Below are 6,329 nucleotides of genomic sequence, written 5' to 3'. Positions count from 1 at the left end.
CCGCCTCTCCCCTAGCTAAACCCTAGAACGCGAGCCCCGAATCCCAACACTCTTCGCGGCGATCACCGACGCGACCCAACCCTGCGGTCGCCCGTAGCGGCGGCCGCTGCAAATGACCATGGTGACTCATCGCGCCCCAGAGGTAAAAGCCCCGAGCAACCTCGCCATTCTCACCACTCCGCCTAGAGTCGGGGTGGTGGATGTCAACAAAAGGGTGAATTTGCGGGACTTGTTGCCTCTCCGGCCAGGAGTCACGAAAGACGGATGAGTAAACGAAACATAAAGAAAGAGAGATATGAGAGAATGGCTAGAGGAAGAAGAAAGGCCCATGGGTTATCCCGTGATTTTTTTTGTGGGCAACGAAAATGAAAGCCTCTTTGTTGCTGGCGACAGTGAAATTAATAAATGTCGGTTGGTGGGGAGCTGTGGGAGCGGGAGCAGACAACTCGCGACCACGTGTTGTAGTCGACATCAATGAAGATACCTTTACGGGCAAGTGGCCACAGAAACCCCCTTTTCGTTGGTGGGGGCAACACGTACTTTTTTCCGTTATCGGCAACACCGAAAACTACCTTTTCGTTGCTTACTTCAACGACATGGTACTAGATTTGATGTTTCTGAGACAGTAATTATAGTTTGAGGGTTTCATATTTTTCCCCTAATGGCCGTACATGTAAACCACTTGCCCGAGGTTCTTGGAGGCACATTTATTGATCCTGCTATTAAATGTATAACATATATCGACAAACCACACTAACAATCCTAGCTATTTTTTCTACTCTTAGAAGAAGACATTGATTGCTTCCTAGATGTTGGCCTGCTTCCCTTTGTCGCCGACAAGGAGCACTGGAATGAAGAGTTGTTGCTCCAATTCTATGCCACGATGCACATATGTGGCTACAACAGGGATCCAAAGACATGGGTCCTTGAGTGGATGACAGGAGATGTCCATCATGAAGCCAAGGCTCAAGATATTCTCGAGCTCACTTCCCTGCCCACTCCTGGTGATCTTTATGAGCCAGGTTGTCAACTTTATGAAAAGGAGCTTGAGAGCATATTCCAGAAGTCAGAGCCCAATATGAGCCAAATGTTGTCTATGATGAAGCCATTGCCCTGCACATGCTGAGTACCCCACTCATTTCTTTGTCAATGACCTCGAGTACTAGCCACTGTTGGGGAATGTAGTAATTTCAAAAAAATTCCTATGCACACGCAAGATCATGGTGATGCATAGCAATGAGAGGGGAGAGTGTTGTCCACGTACCCTCGTAGACCGAAAGCGGAAGCATTAGCACAACGCGGTTGATGTAGTCGTACGTCTTCACGATCCGACCGATCAAGTACCGAACGCACGACACCTCCGAGTTCAGCACACGTTCAGCCCGATGACGTCCCTCAAACTCCGATCCAGCCGAGTGTTGAGGGAGAGTTTCGTCAGCACGACGGTGTGATGACGATGATGATGTTCTACCGACGCAGGGCTTCGCCTAAGCACCGCTACAGTATTATCAAGGTGGACTATGGTGGAGGGGGGCACCGCACACGGCTAAAAGATCAAACGATCAATTGTTGTGTCTCTAGGGTGCCCCCTTGCCCCCGTATATAAAGGAGCAAGGGGGGAGGTGCGGCCAGCCAGGAGGGGCGCGCCAGGAGGAGTCCTACTCCCACCGGGAGTAGGACTCCCTCCCTTTTCCTTGTTGGATTAGGAGTGGAGGGGGAAAGAGGAGGGAGAGAGGAAGGAAAGGGGGGCGCCGCCCCCCTCTCCTTGTCCTATTCGGACTAGGGGGAGGGGCGCGCGGCCCTGCCCTGGCCGCCTCTCCTCTTCTCCACAGAGGCCCACTATGGCCCATTAAGCCCCCGGGGGGTTCCGGTAACCCCTCGGTACTCCGGTAAAATCCCGATTTCACCCGAAACACTTCCGATATCCAAATATAGGCTTCCAATATATCAATCTTCATGTCTCGACCATTTCGAGACTCCTCGTCATGTCCGTGATCATATCCGGGACTCCGAACAACCTTCGGTACATCAAAACTCATAAACTCATAATATAATTGTCATCGAAACTTTAAGCGTGCGGACCCTACGGGTTCGAGAACTATGTAGACATGACCAAGACACGTCTCCGGTCAATAACCAATAGCGGAACCTGGATGCTCATATTGGCTCCCACATATTCTACGAAGATCTTTATCGGTCAGACCGCATAACAACATACGTTGTTCCCTTTGTCATCGGTATGTTACTTGCCCAAGATTCGATCGTCGGTATCTCAATACCTAGTTCAATCTCGTTACCGGCAAGTCTCTTTACTCATTCTGTAATACGTCATCCCGCAACTAACTCATTAGTTGTAATGCTTGCAAGGCTTAAGTGATGTGCATTACCGAGAGGGCCCAGAGATACCTCTCCGACAATCGGAGTGACAAATCCTAATCTCGAAATACACCAACCCAACAAGTACCTTCGGAGACACCTGTAGAGCACCTTTATAATCACCCAGTTACGTTGTGACGTTTGGTAGCACACAAAGCGTTCCTCCGGTAAACGGGAGTTGCATAATCTCATAGTCATAGGAACATGTATAAGTCATGAAGAAAGCAATAGCAACATACTAAACGATCGAGTGTTAAGCTAACGGAATGGGTCAAGTCAATCACATCATTCTCCTAATGATGTGATCCCGTTAATCAAATGACAACTCATGTCAATGGCTAGGAAACATAACCATCTTTGATCAACGAGCTAGTCAAGTAGAGGCATACTAGTGACATTCTATTTGTCTATGTATTCACACAAGTATTATGTTTCCGGTTAATACAATTCTAGCATGAATAATAAACATTTATCATGAAATAAGGAAATAAATAATAACTTTATTATTGCCTCTAGGGCATATTTCCTTCAGCCACACACCATCTACCACATTGTGAGGCATACTCTATAGCCAATCAAAGGGCACTCATCTTCTGCGAATCTTGAAGGCACTATGAAGACTTTGGTTTTCTACATTCTCAACGGCATCCGCTTCAATACTCATGATTTCTTCATCAAGTAGTTGGCAGCTCCAGGCATTGATCTTTTTGGCTAGAAATTCTATGCTCCATGGATAATGCAGCTAATTAAGCTTCGCTCCACTGTCAACTATCAAACTTCAGCTTGCAATCATGTTGTCTTCCTGCCAGAAGTTGATATGTCTCATGAAGCCATCTATCCCGAGCCTGCCAAAGAACCACTGCATGAAGATAATGCAGCCTTTCAGAGCTTCTCAACACCTCTTGAAGCCACTCCTATTCCCAAAATATTGCTCTGCCTGGTCCACTTGTCGGACAACTTCGTTTGTCGCATCGGGCTAACACTAATGCGACGGCCAGCATAGTTCCTTAGAGGGCTCAGAAGCGTGCTCGATTTCTAAATGACAGGGAACTTCTAGTTTCTCTCCATCAGAAGCATGATAGCATCATGATTGGATGAAATGCCAGATGCAAAGTCTTCTCATGGATGTCAATCGGATTCGCAACCTCTCCACCAAGAACTCGTTTGTTGCTCATGAAGCCTGCCAGCGTGCTTGGAAGAGCCTCACGATTCTCTGTTCTGAAGATGAACTCATTGCAGATGGCTTCACAGAACGCTTCAAGTTTGACTCCAAGCCTCTGGAATCTGCTAAGTGGGGTCCAACACCATCCAATGAAGACTCAGACTATTCATCCTCCGCTCCAACTGTTGTTGCTCGCGTGATTAATGAAGAGAACGACGCCACTTCACCCGCCATGGCTTCACTGCACCAAGATGCTGCATGAGGCCCTACTTCACCAACATCTTCACCAACGCCTCCCGGGAACGAGTAGACGCCCTATGTCTTCATTCCTTTTTGGTCATTTGATGACAAAAGGGGGAGAAGCATATGGGTTGATGCTACTTCTTGAGCTTGCTTTGATTTTTTCCTTGAAGATGAAAGGATGATGCAGCAAAGTAGTGATAAGTATTTTCCTCAGTTAAGAACCAAGGTATCAATCTAGTAGGAGGAACAAGCAAGTCCCCAATAGATGCACCTGCACAAACTAACAAACACTTGCACACCTAAAAAGGGGTTGTCAATCCCTTCACGGTCACTACCAAGAGTGAGATCTGACAGAGATATGTGTAAAAGATAAGTAAAAGTGTAAAATAAAGTAAATATAAATAAATTGCAGCAAGGTATTTTTGGGTGTTTAGTTTATAGATCTGAAAATAATATGATAGGATTTCATATTTTTCCCGCCATACGGGCAAACCACTTGCCCGAGGTTCTTGGAGGCACATTCATTGATCCTGCTATCAAATGTATACCATATATCAACAAACCACACTAACAATCGTAGCTATCTTTTCTACTCTCACGACGAGTCATATCATTAAGATTACATGAACCATTTAATTTTGAATTTGCTAGCTTGACCTATTAAAACCATCCGAGATCGGTACGTGTCCCTCTACCGTCATACCATCAACATGCATTCATGAATTTCAAGAGTGTTTTAAATCCCATCACATTTAGTCGTCACATTTCTTTTTGATGAAGTCGTCACATATTTAACCTATTATTATGTTAAAAAATGCATTGCTGCATTTTCACACATTTTAAATTTTAGAATCGTTTATATTATACATAATATATTCATAAACAATTCTCCAATCCCACAACAATGCTCGAGGCACCTTCTAGTTTTTGCAGCAACAAACACCGTGCATTCCTTCCCCTCGAGCCCGAAATCTTTATCCCTCTTGCCCTGCGCGAACATGAGCCCCGTCGAAATATCAAATCGACCCTGGATTAAAGCCGCGGCCCCGCGTTCTTTAGAAAAGCGCAAAGAGCACGCGCCCTCCCATCCCTTTTTTTACCCCCTCCCCCCTTCGTCTTCGTCTCCTCCCCGCTTTGCCCCCGCCCGCCTCTCCCCTAAACCCTAGAACGCGAGCCCCGAATCCCCACACTCTTCGCGGCGATCGCCAACACGACCCAACCCCGCGACCGCCCGTAGCGGCGGCGGCCGCCGCACATGCCCATGGTGACTCATCGCGCCCTAGAGGTAAAAGCCCCGAGCGACCTCGCCATTCTCACCACTCCGCCCAGAGTCGGGGTGGTGGATGTCAACAAAAGGGTGGATTTGCGGGATTTGTTGCCTCTCCGGTCAGGAGTCACGAAAGACGGATGAGTAAACGAAACATAAAGAAAAAGAGATATGAGAGAATGACCAGACGAAGAAAAAGGCCCATGGGTTATCCCGTGAATTTTCGTGGACAACGAAAATGAAAGCCTCTTTGTTGCTGGTGACAGTGAAATTAATAAATGTCGGTTGGTGGGGAGCTGTGGGAACGGAAGCAGACAACTCGCGACCACGTTTTGTAGTCGGCATCAATGAAGATACCTTTACGGGCAGGCAGCCACCGAAACCCCCTTTTCATGGGTGGGGGCAACAGAGTACTTTTTTTCGTTATCGGCAACACCGAAAACTGCCTTTTCGTTGCTTACTTCAACGACATGGTACTAGATTTGATGTTTCTGAGACAGTAATTATAGTTTGAGGATTTCATATTTCCCCCCTAATGGCCGTACATGCAAACCACTTGCCCGAGGTTCTTGGAGGCACATTCATTGATCCTGCTGTCAAATGTATACCATATATCGACAAACCACACTAATAATCGTAGCTATTAGCTATTTTTTCTACTCTCACAAGTCACAACGAGTCACATCATTAAGATTACGTGAACCATTGAATTTTGAATTTGCCAGCTTGTCCTATTAAAACCATCTAAGATCGGTACGTGTCTCTTTATCATCATATCATCAGTATGCATTCATGCATTTCAAGAGTGTTTTAAATCCCATTACATTTAGTCGTCATATTTCCTTTTGATGAAGTCGTCGCATATTTAACCTATTATTATGTTAAAAAAAATGCATTGTTGCATTTTCACATTTTAAATTTTAGAGTTATTTATCTTATATACATACATAATATATTCAAAAACAATCCTCCAATTCCACAACAATGCTCGAGTCACCGTCTAGTTTTCGCAGCAACACACACCGTGCATTCTGTTCCCTACAGCCCGAAATCTCGATCCCTCTTGCCCTGCGCGAACACGAGCCCCGTCGAAATATCAAACCGACCCTCGATTAAAGCCGCGGCCCCGCGTTCTTTAGAAAACCGCAAAGAGCACGCGCCCCTCCCATCCCTTTTTTTACCCCTTTCCCCCCTTCGTCTTCGTCTCCTCCCCGCTTTGTCCCCCCCGCCCGCCTCTCCCCTAAACCCTAGCACGCGAGCCCCGAATCCCCACACTCACCG

The sequence above is a fragment of the Triticum aestivum genome, chromosome 3D (genome assembly GCF_018294505.1).
Source record: "Triticum aestivum cultivar Chinese Spring chromosome 3D, IWGSC CS RefSeq v2.1, whole genome shotgun sequence".
NCBI lineage: Eukaryota > Viridiplantae > Streptophyta > Magnoliopsida > Poales > Poaceae > Triticum > Triticum aestivum.
This window is presented reverse-complemented; position numbering follows the sequence as displayed.